General features: G+C 54.1%; 1 protein-coding gene across 3 annotated transcripts in view; it reads left to right on the top strand.

Annotated features, from left to right (window-relative positions):
- The window catches only part of TET3 (tet methylcytosine dioxygenase 3), a 126,279-nt gene that overhangs the window by 54,991 nt on the left and 52,063 nt on the right, over nucleotides 1–19,225 (top strand). The window contains exon 1 of one of the 3 annotated variants that reach the window (XM_019514379.1): nucleotides 2,276–2,433. The exons of the other annotated variants lie outside the window; for them this stretch is intronic. The gene's annotated coding sequence lies outside the window, so the exon portion shown is untranslated. Of the gene's footprint in view, nucleotides 1–2,275; nucleotides 2,434–19,225 lie in introns of those variants that run through there. 3 annotated transcript variants of the gene reach the window in all.

The raw sequence follows: 19,225 nt of genomic DNA, 5'->3' as shown, positions 1-19,225 counted from the left end.
ACTGCGGGAGCTCACCCAGCAGTCCCTATGCTGAGCCTGCGAGGCTGCAGGGCAGTTGGCACTGGGCTTTCACGAGACTCAACTGTTCTCCTTTGGTGTCTTCCCCTCTCCCTCCTGCCCTTCCAAAGCAGAGGCATGGAGAGTCCGTCTTGGGGGCCTATCTCAAAACCCAGTGCTGATGTATAGTGATCCTGGGCCCTGTCACAGAAGAAGGAGTCAGCACGGACCCTCCTGCTAGGTGATTCATCCCCTCACAGGCGAGTGGGGTGGGCCTGCTAAGCAGAGACCCCATGGAGAGTCAGATGGATCATCTCTGGGTTCGCAGACCTGTGCTAATCACGAGTGAGGTCACTTTGAGGGCTGATGTGGAGCATGGAGCTGTGAGTCCCAGTGTCTTCAAGAGCCCTGGAGGCCCCCCGAGCTGAAAGACAATGGGCAAAACCTATGCTCTGGTTATAAGTGCTTCATGAGCCTTGTGCTGCTCCCCGTGACCCTCCTGAGGCCTTGGTGCCTTGAGGCCAGATTCTTATTTGCCTTGTTGCTTGGCTCAGGGGACCCAAATCAGGGAGGAAGGCCCTGTTGTGCTAGGTGCTGCACATTCCCACTGGTAGGAGGGGTTTCCTGTTCCTCAGAGGTGGCTGCTTTAAGAGGAGGGCCCGTGGGAAGATAGACAAACAGAGCAAGGAGCTGTCAAGAGCCCAACTAGAAGATCCCAGCAGTGGGGCTGTGTTCTGCTTGCAGCCCCGAGGGCTTGAGAAGTTACCCCGGAAGCAGGAGGCTTCTCGGTCTGGAAGCAAGGTGGGCGCAGGGAGTCTGTGCCAATGTGGAGGGTCTCTCTCAGACTCCCTGCAAGTGCTGACCCTTGGAGCAATGGGGCAGTCTTCTCTGTTTCTCTGCTCAGGACGGGCTGGTGGTCTCTTTCCTTGTGGTCTCAGTGGGTGCAAAGGGATGGCACCCCAGGCAGAACGCAGCCAGTCCAGTTGCTCTTCTCATGGCCATGGCTGCACCACTGAGCTGGCGCCTCTCTGGAGACCCACCTTGACAGGGACAACAAGGGCCCATGCACTCTTCTTCCAGGCACCCAAGAGACAGGCAGTAGCAGCACAACTCACGTGTCCCACAGCAGCTGCAGTGGCCTGTGCTTGAGTCCTGCTGTGTCAAAGGCCGACCCTGATGTACTGAGGTGGGTGCGGGAACCTGGTCATTCGGGCTGCGAAGGGAAAGGCCTCTGGAGGGGATGCAGACCCCATTCCTGCTTTCGTAGCCGGCAGCTAGTCTTCACCATGCCTGCCCTGTCGGTGCTGGGCTCTGAGGGACCACCGAGATGAGTGCAACGGTGGAGATGGGGGGTGCCAGATGGTGTGTCCTCAGTGGCGGTCCTCTCCTCTCCACATGAGGCAGGGCCTGCTCTCCTTGAGTGAGGAGACCCTAGCAATGGCTCTCAACCCCTGCCGGCAAGGAGGGATGCGAAGCTGATGGGCTGGCTCTCCCTGGTTTGAGGCAGCGGGAATCTCCCTTGGCTGCCATACAAGGCACTGGGGAAAATATTGCCTACCCACCCCGACATAAATCATCCCCTCCTTGCTGCTCCGACCCGGGCGCCGTGGAGCCCTGTGCCAGCAGGCGCTTACCCGAGCCGAGGGCCTCGTGCTCTGGGCCCCGTGCCCCGCGGCGCATGATTGGCAGGGCGACCGTGCGTCGGCATGTACGGGGTAATGACTCTGTGAGCTTCCCCGATTACATCAGAGCAGGAGAGAGTGCCAGAGCAAGTGAGCGGAGAGACCGGTGCCTGGTTGCTCGTGTTCCCGCGTGGACTGCCCCGATGGGGACCTGCGCTCAGCTGGGGCCAGGGGCCCGAGGGCCAGTGGATCTGCCACCGTGCCTTTGCAGGGATGCCGTCAGCCACGGCCACATTCCCCGCAGAGCTGGATCAGGGCAGGGTCTGCAGGATTGCCCTAGAGCTGTTGTAGCAGCCACCGACACCGGTCTCTCGTCGCAGGACAGGCAGGGGGCATTTAAGGTTCTGCACCTGGAGCCCGAGGCAGGAGGGTCTCGGGGCTTGCCAAACGCTGCCTCTCGCGCCTGTGTTTCTCCAGATGGCTTGTCAGAGGCTTCCTCCTGGAGGCTGTGGCCTCCCCGCTCTGAGCCCCACAGGTCCGAGGTGGGACAGTGCTGCCTTCCTCTCCCTTGCTGACCCTGCTGTCTCTGGCTGCTGCCATTCTGGGGCTGTACGTGCACTGTGCAGGAGGGATAATGGCCCCCACAGCTGTGCGGCAGGGGGAGGGGGAGGTGTGTGTAGGCTGAATAACTAGAGCAGTGTTTCCTCCTCTGCGGTCCTTAGTTGTGGTGTGTCACGTTTTCCTTTGGACCCTCCATGCTTCCTTTTCCTTTGGCTTCTTGATTCTCTCTGCTTTCCCAGCGGATTCTGCCAATGTAAGTGCGCTCCCTCTCCCTCTCCCTCTCTCTTTTTTTCTTTCCCCCTTTTCCCCCATGCGCCGCTGTCCCCGGCTTGTCTGGGTCATGGCGTGCCTTTGTGGCTGAAGAAACCCTGGCACTGGCAAGCCTGTGTGTGAATGCCCGTGTGTGTGAGCCTGTCTGCTCACTGGGCACAGCGTATCTGTCTCCTGCACGGAGGGATTAACGGGCAGTGGAGGTGGTGGCGCCAGCAAGTACATGTCACGTTTAAAGCACAGGATTCACAAACCGCAGCTCACCTGCCAGGCGTGGTGCTGGGTTGGGGCGACCAAAGTAGCTTGGGTGGGGGGGAAATGAGTCCCGCAAAGCACAGGCAGCGCCTCCGCGCTCTGCAGTTTTGCTTGCACTTTCTACAATCTGGCTCTGCCTCTGTGTGTGTCCAGGCAGGGTTGTGGGGGAGGGAAGGAGGGAGGTTCAGTTTGCAGCTCTTTTGCTTTGCCCACTGGGGCATCAAAATAACTCAGGGGGGAGTGGGGCAGAGAGGGAAAGAGAAGCACATGCCCCCAGCACAAAGGTTGCCCTGTCATTTGTCAGGTTCTGCAGCCTTGCAGTGGGGTTTCCCCGCAAGGATCTTAAATTATAAATGGCCCCTGACTTCTGTTCCTGAACAGCTTAGCTGCATTTGGAAGCTGTCCAAGGTATTTTATTTTTCCCGGAGACATTTAAAGAACCCAAGGGCTCGCTGCTCCTTAAGGGAGTTATCCCCTCTTAAAAATGTCGAGTGCTCCCAATTGGGGCTGGGGGGGATTTGAAACTTTGGCAGGACAAAAGCAAGGGCATTGGTTTAAGGAAGAATCTTTAATGGTTTTTGGGTGGGTGTCAATGAAAGTCAAGGCAGCATGGCTGGGAAAGCCAGGGTGACTGTCTGTGGGAGCTGGGCTTCCTTGGTGTTAGGCGAGGCAGAGAGAGGCACAGAAGAAATTATTTTGGCCTGCCCCGAAATGCAAAACCTGCAGAATCTACCCACCTCTTCAAAAGTGAGGGGGAGTTGTGCTGCTGACAGCTTTGGGTGAGTGGGGGAGAAGGGCAAAGACGTAGATGTGGATATTCGCTTCTCTCTCTCCCCACCCCCTCCTGTGCACTGCAAGGGAACAAAGGAAGCCAGGCAGAAAAGCCACGAATGTGCGGGGTTTGTTAAACAAGGGGTCGCTTTGATTGGCTCTGCTGGGAGGGGGGAAAAAAATCTGCCTCTGATTTGTAAAAGCCATTAGATGGATCATGAACCCTTTGGGCACTGGCTAGCTCAGCACAGCTGGGGCTTTGGGCCTACGATCTCCCTGACTGGTGTCCCCCATCCCACTGGAGGCAGCATGGACATCACGCTCCCCACTCCTGCCATCCCCGGCGCTCTTGTTGCAATGCAGGGTTTGATTGTGCTGTGCCTGGACTTTGTAGGTCCCCGTGGGTTCATAGGTTCTCAGGCCAGGAAGGAACCGTATTGATTGTCTGGTCTGTCCTCTGGTACCATGAAATCTGGAGATGCTCATCCTTGACTCTTGCCAGTAACTTCTGGTTCCGCTCAAGCAGAACACATAGAAAGAAACGCCCAGGCTTGACTTGAAGTGTTGGAGCAAATGTCAGTGCAGTGGGTTTTCATCCTGCTTCTTTAATGTAACCCCTGTGTGCTTGGGAAATACAGGGAGAGGAATGATTTAACTCATACCTAAAAGGGCACTATGCATCATTATCCTGGGGTAGCAGTTTATGCTATGTGTGAAGTATTAGCAGTGTCCCCAGGCAAGCTGGGTGTACTATGCTCTTTCCACTTTGCTTTGTAGATGTCTTTCTCCTGCAGTCAGTGAGTTTGCGCTGCCGGCGAGTGGCTTGCTTGGTCATGTGCACCTGAAGGACACATCTTACGTGCATATAGGCATTGTGGATGCCCAAGGCTGGCTTAAAACCAGTGCAGCAAACTTTTTAGTGGCTGTGTCTGTGTCCAGAGTGCAGAGGCAGAGTTCGCTGATGTTCTGCATGGGAATCTGTGGTAGGGATGGACAGCAGGAGGTTTGGGACAGTTGGAGGGAAGAGCAGGTGCTGTCCAGGCCTCCCCTTGCCCTTTGTGTTAATGCATCTCTCTCCTGACATGCCCCTGCTGCTGTCTTCACCCAGGGATCTGCTGTGCTGGTTTCTGAGCTGGCTGGAAGCTTCCCTACCCAGAGACTTGACATTTGCAAATCAGTAGAAGAATGATGCTTGACCCTGGTGTGTCAGGACTCAGTTCGCCATGTGGATGCTTCCTGGCGGGGGGACAGTCTCCCTCCCCAATTCCCTCCGCATGTGTGTTCAAACCAGGCACTGAACTATGACAGCAGGAGCAAGAACAAGGCCGCTCTTAGCTTCCTCTCAGGCCCCTCTTTATGGAGCACTTGGGTTTCCCTGGCAGGTGTGAACTCGTGTTTAGGACCTGGCTCTAATGGTTTGGCACTCAATGGAAGCAAATGACTTCTCTACCCTATGTCGCTTCCTTTGCAGCATTCCATGGCTGTTTCACTTAGGTTCTCCCCACCCTGAGCAAGAGGCAAAGCTCAAGGTTTTTTACAAAAAAATAAGTGTGTGTGTGTGTGTGTGTGTGTGTGTGTGTGTGTGTGTGTGTGTGTGTGTGTGTGTCTGCCAAGTAAGCACACTTGACAGCCCATTACACAGTTTGTACCACATAACAGTGTGCCCACGCACCCATCCCCATACCTCCACCCACTGCCCTCCTCAGAGGGTCTACTTCTGAAAAAGTCTATGCCAGACCCTTCTCCACCAAATGAGGTCTGCCATTTCTTTCCTGTGGTCCTCTTCTGTCTTTTTGTAGTACTGCTACATTTCACAAGGTGAAGCTCAAGGAGAAGAGAGCACCTGGGGGAAAAGGGAGGCAGAACTTCCCTGCCTGCTCCGCATTGTGTTAGGACATCTCCCGCAGACGAGCCAGGGTGGGATTTCCCAGAGAACACGGATGTAGGCCCTGGGCTGCAAATGAAGTCAGCCCCTGGCGTTGTCAGTGGGGATGCTGTCATGGCTGTGCCGCTTCATTGGGGGTGGGGGTGGCCTGGCATTGTGTCTTCCATTCCAGGCCCCCCCCTGCCCCATGCAGCTAGTGATGCAGAATAGTGGCGGCGATGGAGTGGAGGGGCAGAGCGAGGAACCAGCGTTCCAGACATGAGCATCTATCCATGGGACGTGAGCATCTATCAGTATCTAGGAAGGTCACGAATGCCAGGGTTTGAGGGTCTGATCAAGATGATGGTCATGAGGAGGAAGGGCAGGATGAGAAGCAGGAAAGGCTTGGGGATGTGAACAGACATCACAGCTATACTGGGATAAGGCCTGACAGCGTTGCTTTTCTGACCACATGCTGCTGGGTAGCGCGAGGGTTGCAGACCTCGTAACCTCAATGCTTTTCTGTGCAGGAGCGTAGCTCACGTGCGTGCCCTCAGACAGCATCTCTGTTGGACCCGCTGATGCCTGCTCCCCAGGGGTAGCTTCCCTGCCCCCTTTAAAAGCTGTTGGAAGTTGTGTCTTTCTAAAGCCTTCATCTTGGCATCTATTTGACAAGACAGCTTCCTTCCTGAGGGAAGTGGAGAGGGCTCCCCTTGCAGGGTTGTTTCAGACAGGATTGAACATGGGTTTGGGAGGCCAGCTGACAGTAAGGGTCAGGAGGATATGAGGAACTGTGCGTGCATGTGTGTATGTGCAGGGCTGTCTGCAGTGTGGGTTTCCCGAAGTGGGGTATGTTGTCCTGAGACTTGCAGAGAGAGGCATGCGTATGGGGCCCGTGCAGCAGGATGAGGTGAGGACAGCAAGTGTGGGACGTGCTACCCCCATGCATTGGGGAACGTGAAGCCACAAGAGGGTGCCTGGGTTTGGCTATCCCAGGGGACATCCCTCGGAGTTGTCTGCCCGCAAAAGGGGTCCTGGCAGCCTGTCTCTGCTGAAGCTGGAAGGAGATTGGGGTGGAGGGGAGTTGGCTTCCTCTGGGGCTTACCCCAGTTCTCCTCCTTCCCCTTTCTGTGGTCCGTTTCTCAAGCGCTCCCTCCACTTCTGGACCAGGGTCCTCCCCGGGTGGCAGTCTTGGTAGAGCTGTGGGCCCAGCAAGCCCCAGGCTGGGAACACAGAATTGGTTTTGTTCCTTATTTTCCTTTAAACAGGCTGGTACGTGGCTTCTGCCCTTTGAAGCCACAACGGGAAGGTCTCCTCAGAGACCAGTCCCTCCAGCAGCCCGTGAAATTGCTCTCAGATGTCTCCCTGATGCTCCATTTGGCGTGTGTGGAGGGGATATAATAGACTGCTTGTCCTACCCACATTTGCGTCGCATTGCACAGTACCGCGCGGCGCGCACAGGAGGGGCTCCCCCCCTCCACTCTCTCAAGACACCCGGCTGCCTTGGAAAGCCGTCTCTCGGGCAGCGCTGTGTTGAGGCGGTTCCCAAAAGGGCCAGGCTTTGCCAGGAGCTTTCCTGTTTTGGTGGGAAGTTACCTCGTTTGGCCTCTCCCTTGTTGCAGGGTCAGGAAGGGTCTTGGGCTGTTTACTCTGGCCAGCAACTCCCTGCTCTGTTCTCACTTTGAAGTGGGGCCTTCCGTTCGCAGGGAAAGCACGTTCAAGAGACGCCTCTTCGCCTCCCAACCCAGAGCCGCGGTGTAGTGGGGACTGGTGAGGAGGGGGAGAGAGAGACACACGCACGGCCCAGAGCAAAAGCCACCTCAGGCCATTAGCGGCAATGGCTGCGGGTAGAGACGCTTGGCTGGGCTGCTGAGGGATCTCGACTGGAGGCTTTGCCGTCTGTATGGGATACTTACCCTGTCTCTGGGCATTTTCTTATCGCTCTTGTGGACACAATCATTTCAGCTAAGGCTGTGCGAAGCTTCGGTCGCTGATTTGATTTGGAGGAGATTCGGCCTGATTCAGCAGCCGAATCTTCAAACCTGAATTGAATCAGGAGACCCATTAATCTCTCGAGGTACGTAGAAAAAGCATATGAAGCTGTGTCTATGGCCGAATCGCTGATTCTCCAAATCAGAATTGAATCTTTAGGTTCAGATTCCGCCAAATCTAATCGGGACAGTGATCTGAATCAGCGAATCGAATCACTGTCCCCCAAATCGGGCCGAATCCGAGTCGAGTACTGCCCACTTTGCACACCCCTAATTTCAGCCTACTCCAGGCTCATTTCAGGGGTGGGGGGCAAGGGAACTGGAAGTTGGCACGTGCGGCGAAGGAGTTGTCTGTCTTCCAGTGAACTGAAAATAATGTTCATGAACCTCCCTGGTGCTGTGGCTGTATGGGATGAGATGGAGGGAAAGATGCTTTCTTGGAGTTGGCATTGGCGTCCTCGCCAGCATGATGCAGAGGCCTCAGGGGATCCCCTCATCCCTGAAGGGGCACCATGGCGTGGTGGCTGCCCCTCCTGCCGTTGCCTGCTCTCCACCTGTTGCAGGGACCAGTGGCATACAGGCCTCTTGGTCTGGTGCCATACCCACACCCAAAATAAAACAGGTTTTTCATCATTTCTCTGCCTTGCCTAATCTCTGAGCCAAGACCAAGCCCCTCCTGCAGATAACACCCAGTGCACAGAGCACTGTTTCCTTTAAAGCCTGCTCTGAGACCAGCTCCCTCCGAACTTGGCTGCTGGCTGAGCTGCACCCATGCTTAGCTGGGAGGGCAGTAGGAAACCCCAGCATGTTGGACACCCACGATTCAGCTTACCCCAGGTTTCTTTTGGCTTGTTATAGGCACAGGGTGAAGTCAGTGTGTGCCACGCAGGAGTGCGTGTGTGTCCGCACCTCACAACCCCCTTGTGAGCCTCATGCCCTTGTTTTCCAGAGGGGACACTGAGGCACGGAGGGAGGAATTGACTCAGCCAAGAGGAGAGGAGCCCCTGTCAGAGCTGGTTGTCCTGCCTGCCAGTCCTTGCTCAGGACATCCCCCCATCCTTCCTTCTGCTGTGAAGTTAGCGTGATGCCACCATGGCAGCAACTTGCTGTAGTGCAATGGCCTGTGAAGGATTTGACCCCCTTTGCTTTGACTCCCTCGTAGGAGGGATGGGATTGTGCAGGGAGAAATCCTGACTTGGCTTCTTTAGGGAATGCACAAAATTACCCTCTGGCGATGCTGCTATTGCCATCTCCTCCTTCCCACTCGTCCAGTGCCGAGATGCTTCTTTCAAGCCAAGTTTTTCTTGCAGTCAGATATGGGTTTGCCTCAGTGTCTATGCCCCCTGGGAGGGATGTAACGCCCGCTGGTACACAGCCAAATGACTCTGATGGCTGAGAGTCGCCGAGCGCTTTCAAGAGGGGAGGACACTGTCTTTGGCCATGGCGCTGAACTCAGTGGACTTTGCCAGGGGTTAAATTTGGCCTTGGGAATAGATCAGGTCTTTTGGAGGCTGGTGAAAGCCCTGAAATGGATCGCAGCAGTAGCTCTGTTGAGCAGCCGTTGGCAGGATGGCTTCTGGGGGGCGCGGGGGGCGAGCAGCGCATTGTGCATGTGCACGGGAGGAACTTAGGTTAGGATTTGGCTGGGACATTTGTTATTACCCTTGGTCTCACAAGGAGGAAGTGTGGGCTGTTACGCTGACCGTGAGCAGATGCTCTCTGCCACGAGCCCGGCTGAGATCGTGCCTGCTCCTTCTGCTAGTAATTGCAAGTCCCAGTCAAGCCATGCCAGGCTCCTGTGAGAGCTGCAGGTGAATCGCAGGGCTGGGAGCAGCCCCGGGTCTGTTCCCCTCCGAGCTGACCGGACCCAGCTGAGCGGGGCTGCATGCATTCCCTTTCGGAGGGTTTCCTCCCTAACAAAAGGTACAGAGTTGTTTTTCCCAGCGTGGCTTTGTTTGCCTCAGCAGCTTGGAAGTGTCAAGTGTAAACTTCCCCCTTTCTAATGTGTTGGTGGGGTTGTTTTTTCCCCCTCCTGTGTAAATATTTTCCTTTCCCTTTTAGCGGGGCAGGAGAAAAGTGGTGTGACCTGAATCTAAGGTGCAGAGGAGGAAGAGGGAGATGACACGATGCCTTGTGCTGGTGTTCCAGGATCACTGGTGAAATGCTCGAGGCATGGAAGTGGCTGCATCCATCAGAGCAGCTTTTAGCAGTCAAGCAAGCGATCATGCTAGCATTTGAGCAAGAGCCTTTGGGGCGCTTCTTGGGGTCTGGGGTTGACTCTGAGGCCAAATGCTGTGAGGGCTCTCCATGGCCTGAACCCAGCAAGGGAGTGGAGTGTAGTGAGGTGTCCCCATCCTAGGGAGAAGGGAATGGATGACTCCTTGGTCTCCACTGAGCATGGCTGGGATTGTGGTTTCTTTCGTGAAACTTGGGTTGCTGCTGTGATTGAGATTGGGCCACCAATTGCAGAGGACATGGGGCTGTACAGGTTGGTCCCCTGGTGCAGGGGATGTCCTGCAGCACTCTTCCCCCTGGGGAATATCCTGTAATGGTGAGCATCTAGGCCTGGAGGGAGCCTGTAAGATGGGCTACATGTGGAATCCAGTAGTTTCCCCCGCCTGGGTTTCTGGGATCCTGTCATGGGCTTGGACTCTGAAAGATGAAACCAAACTCAGTTTGAAACCAGAACTGAACCCCCTTTTCCTGCTGGCAGTGGGAACACCGAGTTGCAAAAGAACATCCCCTTGCATGGCTGGAGCAAAGCTGGCCGTGCCTTCACCTTGCTGGAACAACCGTGGTAGAGCAGAGAGAGCAGGGCAGCCCTCAGGAGATGTTAAGCTGGCCATGGAGGGCTTAGGAGTCCTTTGCAAGGAGTCCTTTGTCAGGGCAGCAAGGGCAGGGGCATTCAGGCTGCCGCCCTCCTCCTGGGAGTAGCCGACTGTTACACAATGGTGGAGATTAAGGGGGGAAGAAACGCAACTGCCACAGAGACCATGTTACGCCAGAAAGCTCCTTGTCTGCAAGCAAGGGGTTGTATTGCTCCATAGGCCTTGCTCCGTGCTGGATGCACCAGTCTTTTGTGCTGCAGTGGGCCCCCAGTTTAGGCTGCCTCTAGTTTGGTTGCTGCCTGGATTTGGCCTAGTCCAAATGTCCTGTCCCAAGCCCATGTCAGAGGGGTCCTAAGGTACATGGTGTATCTGGCACACACCATGGTATATGCCGTGGCAGGGATAGGCTCAGTCCAGAGTCAGATTGTTAAATAGGCACGTGAAATTTCTACTGCCGTGCTGACCTCAGCAAGGCCATGTGTTCTGTTTGACTAATACTGTGATGAAGGAATGACTGTGCGCCTCAGTGTCTCTTGTCAAGGCGCATCCTAAGCTGGAGGAAGTCATCTCTGAGGCCAAGTGAACTGTGAGCCCCAGCTGCTGGCCTGTCCCCTCTTCCACAGACAAACCCAATGTGTAAGGCACTGGCTGCCCTCACCCCTGCGAGCTACGTGAAAGTGGTGAATCTGCATATGTGAATCTTAAGTTTCTTTCTGTTGAATCTGCTCATGCCAATTCGTGTCTAGTTTTACTTTAGGAATCAGTACTCGTGGCAGAGGTGACATCTTTTATTAGACCAACTGGATATTTGCAACACAAAGTGTCTTTATTTGCAAGCTTTCGAGTGCAAACAGGTTTCCTCAGACATAGGAGAATGTGAAGATTGTAAAATTTCTCCGAGGTGGAAATAAAAATTCATATTTCATTGGAGAGCTGGAGGTGTTGTAAGGTCTCCTGGCTGGAATAGTTCATTTTGTGCAAATTAGGCTGAGATAAAAGTTAGAACAGTCTGTTTAGTTTTACTTTATGTTTACAATATATTCCATGCTTGGCAGCACTCTTTTCCACACTTGTGGCTGGAGTCATTTATGTGCAGATGCCTTGGACAAACATAACAGTCCCTTCAGCCCCTTTCAAAATCCCAGCCTTAAGCAGGAGAGAATCCAGCCTGTCCAGCAGTGGTGCTGGAGGCTTCCAGCGTAATGCTGCCTAGGGGGTAATGCTGCCTAGGGGGTAGAGCTACCTGGAGCACTGGGGTTCTTTGAATTGCTTTATATTTCGTGGAGAACAGGCACAACCTCTTCCTCACCCCTCCCAGAACATGGACTCCCATCGCTGCCTGCTAGGGAGACACTTTGCACCTTCCTTTGAAGCAGTCAGTACCAGGTGCTTTCAAGGGCAAGATGCTAGACTTGATGGACCATTGGTTTGATCCAGTCTGGTGATCCCTGTGTTTCTGTGAGGAGAGAGCAGGAGCCCCTAACGGAGTGCCATAGGACAAGCAGTGATCTGCGGGAGTCAGATTTGCCCAGTGGGTGGCTTGGGGCTACAATACTGGATGGAAAAAACTTTTTATACCTGTGCTGAACAGGGCAGGTTTGCACCAGTGGCATGCATTCTCCAGGGGCTTTCTCCAGTCTTGATTAAAACAGACCTAGATATCCAGGTTCCCTCCCCAGCATGTGGCTAGAAGCTGGGTTGGTGTTTGGAAAGTCCCAGTAAAACACAGCTGAGTGGCATATAGGAACCCTCTGCAGTTTGCCCAGACAGGAACCATGGATCCAGGGAGCTCTGAATCCAGAGGAAGCATTTGTAAGGTGAGTCAGGAAGACAAGGATCTGGGAACTGCTGGAAGGGGTCAGATCCCCAATCTGCTTTGCTTGTGATCCTGTCTCCAGCTCCACCCCAGCAGATTCAGAGGAGAGCGTGAGAACCACGCCGCAGGTAACAGCAGTGCAATCCATCCCCACCTCAGGCATCATCCTGACCTTGAGGAGGGAGAGCTGGCTCAAACTTTGGCTTGGGAGGTTTTGCATCTCTTCCTGCTGTTTTGTGAGTGCTCAGTTTTCTTCTTGTGACCACTATAAATGGCCAGCCCCTTGTCCAACCCTCTGTGTTATTGGGGTTCCCAGAGAATGGATCTCTCTATGCCGCGTCTTTGATCCATCACGTCTCTTATCATTCATTGATCCTGCGTCTGTCAACGTTGTATCCGAGGCCTGCGAGGAAGCAGTGAGAAGTTAGTGGTCGTGCCAGGCCGGGGATGGCCAGGCTGATAGGATCCCGGTTCTTTTCCTGGTGAGTGGGGTGGAGAGTCCTTCAAGCATCCCTGGTGCAGCCCAAGACAAAGCTGGATCGTGGGGAAAGGATTTCTCTTTATCCCTGAGAGCACTGGCCCATTCCGGCTTCTTGGTGATTGCATCGGGTGCCAGGCAATCACACAGGAAGAGGCAGCCCCTGCAGGGAAACCTTTGCTGTCTTAATAGAGACAGGAAGGTACTGACCCAGCCTCACTCAAAGGGTCATTCAGGGGCTGTATCCCCTGATTCCCATCCCAGTGCCCCTGGCCACGCTTTGCTGGAGAGCTTTGGAAGCTGCACAGCAGCTGTCTTCACTGCAATTAAGCTTCGGCAGAGACGCTTAGGAGACCTCACGGTCTGCACCTGTTGAGTGCCAGGTGCGAGGGATGAGGGGAAGACTGAGACCAGCAAGACTGACTTTGCTTTGGCTCTGAGAGGAGGGGTCCAGTTGCTTTTGCTGTGGGGAGCTCTGCTGTGTTTTTTGTGGGAACAGGAGCCAGGCCTGCCTTCTTCAACGCTATGCGTCGTGGAGTGGGTAACACTTGCAGTAAAGACTCCTGCTGATTTCAGCTGCCTTGGCATCAGGCCACTTGTCCCCCTTGGCCAAATTCACCCTTTGGGCAGACAGGTTGCTATACGATGGGGCTGTTTTTGCCGGGCATGTGCTGGGCTCTCTCTCAGGGTTTCCCCAGCTGTAAAATGCAGCTAACGATACCGTACAAGTATTGAGACTTGTCAGGACTGTAATGGGGCTGTGAGCGTGGGCTTGAGCATGTACCTGCACTGATGTGGATTGCTGAACTGGTAAGAAGCAGCAGCGTATTTCACTGGACGCTCCTTGGGGCCAGCAAAGTCTTGGTCTGTGTTGGTGCAATATTTGCCGTAATGAGCCCCTGGCTGGGGGTCTTAACGTGCTATTGCACTGCAGTTCATTAGTAACAATGGTCTTTGCCACCTTGAGCATTTTTAGCTTCTGCCCGGTACATCTGTTTGGATGAATACAGGGTTTCTAGGATCAGGGGCAGGGGAAAAAAGGACAAAATATAGGGCCCGATGTGTTTTTAAGTGATTTTATCTTTCTATTTCACTTGTCCCTTCAGAATCGGCATGTCCTCACACAAGGGCTTGGCCAAGTTTTGTTTCTCTTTGTTCTCTCCCTCTTGCCAGGGGGAAGTTTATAAGTGTTTTTTTGGGTTTTTTTTTAAGTTGGCCAGTCTCTTCCTTGCTCCCCGTACGTGGAGAAATAGTGCAATTGGCTCTCCTCTGAGAGCAGTTGAATGCAGAGTCAGCATGTTGAAAGTCAGATTTGGAGAACATTTTGGGTGACTTTTTTTCTGCAAGAATCTTTGCTGCCCTGTTTTTGCTCGCCCTAGTGAAAGGCTTCCAGGCAGATCCAGTCAATGAGATTTTTGGAAAACTTGCTGTGTGTTGCTTTAAATTTAAAGAGCGTTCACGAGGAGGCCTCTGTCCCTTTAAAGTTGCAGTCAGAGTCCCTTTAAAGCTGCAGTCAGATGCTCAGCTGGTGTACCTTGGCATAGATCCATTGATTTTAGTGGAGCTATGCTAATGCCTGCCAGCTCTGCGCATGCATTTAACTCTGTCCGCTCCTGGTGTATCAGTCAGGAGAGCTGCTGCTGTGGACCCCCAAACCTCTCTGGCTTGTCTCGTGGCAAATCTGACCAATCTCCTGCTGAGGTTTTGCTGCGTTAGGCCCACAGCATTTGCCCTGAGTGACTTTCCAGGCTAGAGAGCCTCCTGATTAGTTGGGAGTGGGTCAGATTTCCTTATGCAGCATTTTTGCTGGAGTAAGCACCAGTGCTTATCTCTAGGTTAGAAACCAATGTGAACTCTAGTGGAGCGCATGCATTTTGCAACTGGGTTTCCAGCAGCCTCCCGATCCCCGGACCTGCCTTTGTCTAAGCTAAATGGGCAGGGGGCTGGGACAATGTGGCATTGCTTACTCCATCAGAGATCCCTGGAGTCCTCTCCAGACACCCTTGCTCGTGGCGTGGCTTGTGGGTGGTCAAGCATACAGACGTACCACATGCCCTGAGACCTCTGCAAGGCTTTGGAGCAGTGATCGGTGTCCAAAGCAGTGCAGGGCTGGAGCAGGGCAGGCTCGGGGACCAGCAGGTGGGCAAGTGACTCAGAGGGAGAGGCAGCAGCATAGCAAAGGGCTGATCATTGCCTGCCAGCTTTCCTCCCTGGCTGGGCAGGGCCCCCTTCCTTGGGAGGGGGATCAGAAACAGCTCAGGTGGGCTGAAGGTAGAGTCCCTCAGGCCTGGGTACTGGGTGGGGAGATGTGTGCCAAGGAGAGGCAAGGCTGTCCAGGTGATGGCACTGGTGGAGTTTGCCCCAAAGGGCATCATGCTGTACTGGTTTTCACCCACTCTCACTAACGCTGCAATCCCCTGCGCTTGCTGCGGCTCACGGGAGTGTTTGCCAAGCTGGGCGTAGCCTAGCCTGGAGACCAGATTAGGTGAACACACTCCCTTTTTTATAGACCAGCTCTATGCTGCTTAGCTCCAGCTTCCACTCCTGCGCTGGCTGGCTCCAGCCCCTCTGTGCCAGGGGGAAGCCCTGCTGGGAGTTTCAGCAGAGCAGATGGGAGGTGTGCTGTCAGGCCAGTGCCTTTCTGACCAAGAGGGAATTTCTGTGCAGAAAATGCTCATTGCAGAAAATGGACATTTTGATTCGAGTCGTTGCTCCTAATGCTTTCCTCTTCCTTTTGCTTTTACTCCTGCTGGGGGAGAAGAAGGAAGAGGATGCATGGGCTTTCTACCCATTCCCCTCTTTGTTGATACGACGTGAAATGAAGTTTTAATCATGCGAAGCAGTTGGAGAGTTGAGAAGCGATGGCATCAGATCTGTTCCTTCCAGAGGTTCTGCAGAGAAACCCATCTGTGTGCAGGGATCCGTCTCTGCTGGCCGGCTAATTGGCTTAACACGCATACCTGTCATCTTACAATCTAAGCCCTTCTTGAGTAAATCAGTAGCGATGGCGAAGTCCTCAGTGACCTTCCTGGAGTCTCTGGCGTGTCTCCCTGTTCAGGGTGAACAAGCTCTGCCCCGAGATCGCTTTGGCTTGATGGGTTTATTAGTTTATTGCAGGTGGCGCGTCTAGATGGGGTGAGGGACGCTCCTGGCAGGGTGGAGCAGCGTTCTGGAAAGAGCCAGCTTCATGGCACTTTTCATATGGGACAAGGGTGCTCCCAACCCCTGTTGGGATTTCATAACCAGCTCCTGTACTTCTGACCCACTGGGTCATCTCTAGCTTGTTGCTAGCTACTTCTTGACGCTGCCTCCCAGCGCAGTGCCCCAGCATGCCAGCTACAGCGCTCCGGCTGTCTGCAAGAAAATCCCTCTCCCTGCGCGCCGGAGAGCATGCCAACCTGTGTGACAGGAAACACTGGCCCTCAACGCCCTTTCCCCAGTCAACGCGGTTATATTTTTAGCACTCAGGAAGCTAACTGGTGTCCTCTCGCTGTGAAGCAGACCAGCTCCCATTCTGCACCTCCTGGCCCTGTGCTTTCCTCCAAGCCTGGCTCAAGTGGGGAATGGCATGGATTAAAAATACCATCCCGCAGGGTTATGGGAGTAGTGGCTTGCAAGAAGAGCCTCAGTTGGACTGTAAGGAGCCAGTTCTCCCCCTTTGTGGAGGCTGGGGTGTGATATGTGGGATGCAGCCTAGTTGGGGTCTCGTTTCCACACAGAAGTGACACCCGTGCACCCTGAATTGCAGCTTTGTTCAAACAGGTTCAAGCATTCCTGCAGCTCCCATTCAGGGCACGCTTCACCCCAAGTGATGTGAGCTGTGCTGGCCTAGGGCTAGGGGTATTGAGTGGGAGAGGGTCCACGCCGCTGATGACACGAGTTGAATTGAATGGGTTTGTGGTTCCTGGTTCAGTCAAACTAGCTCGTGGTGCAGGCCGACACCTGCAGGCAGGGGAAGAAGAGACAGGCTGAAGCCTTCCCAGAATAAAGTCCAACTGATGGCACCCTGGGGCTGGCAAAAGCACTTTTTGAAGCTTGGGATGACTGAGAGCACTGCAGCACCTAATGGGAGTGCACACGTGTAGATCGGGCCTTTGTAACAGTCACCCTGGGAAGTTTCAAGGGCAGAAGATAACTCTAGGCGAGGGGTGTCCAACCTCTGCACAGGTGCCAGAAATGGCAGAAGCAGCTTTTGCCTGCAGCATGCGGCGTATTGGCAAAGGGGCAAGGAGCAGGGCAGGAGGTTGGGCAGGGGAAGGGGATCAGAGTGGCACTGAAGGTGGAGTGCGGGGCTTAGCTGGCATACTTGCCAAAAAGATTGGGCCGTACCGGGCCAGGCAGCTCCTTCTGACACATCATTGCAGCCTCACAACTGTAGAGGCAGCTGCACTCCAGTGACCCTTGCCTACATGTGCGCATGCGCACATACACACATATGCGCACAGAGTTGCATGCAGACCATCTAGGAAAGCCTGAGGTGCCCTGAAAACGGAAAGTGCAATGTTTTGGGAACATGGTCTTTTGGAGGCTTTTGTCCTGTGGATGAAGCGCAAGACTGAAAGCCAGATGCAGGTTCGTTTCTTCCTCCACCCCCTCCCACATCCACTGTAGCAGCAGATGAACTGTTTGGGCTACAGTTAGCTTTGGTTGTTTCTTCTTCCAGCTGCTTAACCTGAGGTATCTGTAGCCTGACTTCCAAGGTGCCAGGCACCCCGAGTCCCTACTGAGGTGCAAGGTACCCAGAGACTTCAGCAGCCTCCCAGGGCAGCAGCCAGACCAAAGTCAGGTGGGCATTAATTAAGGCACAGTGTCATAATAAGTGTGGGGCACTTCGGCAGCTCAGGTTTAACTCCTGACTGTTGATAGAAGTAGTTCAGTTTCTCCATCTGGAGGGGAGGACATGAACAAGGCTCTTTGGGCTTGGCCAGCCAAGTGCAGTGTGAGCACAGAGCCTCTACGCTCGTCACATTGCTCGAGTCGTTACAAGACTCCACTCCCAGTCCGGACCATGGGCATCTGGCCGGCAGACTGCAAACATCCCCTGCAGAACATACTGCGCCCTCTTCAGGGCCTCTGAGGGGAAGCCTGGCGTCCTGGCCTGTCTCCCTGCCCTTGGGCCAGCTGTGCCTGGGTCATGATTGATGGAGCAAGCGGCCTGGGAGGCTGTGCGGCATGTGCTCCCGCCTCGTTATCTGACACTTCTTTATGCCGCTCGCACCTCTGCTGCTGCTTGTCATCAGCGGGTCTGCTCTGGGGACCTGCCACCATGTGGCTGGGCTGTAACTCATCCTATGCGCGAGGCGCGAACGTCAGGAAGCCTAGGAGCCCATGGTGGTCTCTTACCCCAACCACTGTGTAGGTATGTTAGGGATTTTATAGGGTGGCCCCTCTGCTGAGCTGGGGAACATACTCAGGGTGGTTTTCTGTTGGAGGAGAGAGCAGTCTCACTGGTTCCCTAGCTTCTCAGCTAGGCCTGTCCTGGGACTGAGCTAGTCACAGCCCGCAGGCAACCCCTGTTTTGAGGCACTGATGGCCACTGCTTTGCTTCCAGAGAGCAGCCCTTTTCCAAGCATGGGGTCTTGTTAAGGTGGAGGAACAAAGCCTGCTCCTGACAGCTCTGCCCCGAAAGGAAAGGGCGCCATGCAGCTAACAGCAGTGTTTTAATAGAGTGTCCAGCCTGCAGGTTGAGGAAGGGAGCAGGTAAAACTAGGTGTCACTGTGTGCCCTGTGCTGTGAGGTATTAGCACCCATCGCTGCAGCGTCTGGGTGCTCCCTGACCCGCTTGGCACTTAGGATCTCGCTGGATGTGAGGCTGTTGGATAACAATGTTTAATTAGCAGTAGGATTAGTCTGGGCAGAGAAAGCTGCTGTAACTGGGAGGGAATTGCCATGCAGGCATGCCTAGAAGTCCTAAACAAAGTTGGCTGGATCCTGGTAGGCACCACACGTGCACATCCTCAGAGGCTGGCCTGGCCTTCACCAGGTGGTCATCCGGCAGGAAGGGGGAGGTATCTTTGCCCGCATTGTACAGGTGGGGACCTGAACTGCAGAGCAGATGACTTGCTTAGGGGAGGGGCTGGGTTCAGTAGCAGAGCCAGACACTGAATCCAGACGCTGCAAGTCCCCAATGATTCCCATAACCAAGTGCCCCCCTTCCCCCTTGCATCCTCTCCTGTGCTGCAGGTGTTGTGGGAGTGGAACAAAACAGCAAACAGTGTAGTGAACAAACCTGAAACTAGACCTGGGGGTAGGGCCCATGGGCTGTGATCTGTTTTGGAAGCAAATGAGATGCCTTATGTTGACTTAGCAGCAAGGAGGACATGGTCAGACCCTGCATGTCACCTTGGTTGGGTTTTGAAGCCACAAGTGTTCCTTTATCTTACAAAGAATGACTTGCTTGCAGAAAACGGTGCAGTTTGGAGGGCTATGCTGATTTACACTTGCGGGGAATACAAACATCCACAGATTTTTGGTAGGACTTTCCTTTTAGGAAAGCGTAATCCATATTTATCAACAGCCAGAGGCCGCTGGTCAAGTCAGGGTGTCAAGGAGAAAGGAAACAAGAAGGTTCATCACAGACCCCACCATAAAGGCAGAGCTATTCAATAACGTATGTACGATGGGTGTGTGGGTGCACGCATGTACATACATAAACATACATGCACATACACACCTTCCTCAGGTGTCAACAGTGAAGTGAAATCAAGGGGCCTCTGGTGCATCATGGAAGTCAGTAAGAGTCCAGGAGATAAAATCAGAATTTCTACATCAG

This window comes from Gavialis gangeticus, unplaced genomic scaffold (genome assembly GCF_001723915.1).
Source record: "Gavialis gangeticus isolate Ggan-Ray unplaced genomic scaffold, GavGan_comp1, whole genome shotgun sequence".
Classification (NCBI taxonomy): domain Eukaryota; kingdom Metazoa; phylum Chordata; order Crocodylia; family Gavialidae; genus Gavialis; species Gavialis gangeticus.
This window is presented reverse-complemented; position numbering and strand designations above follow the sequence as displayed.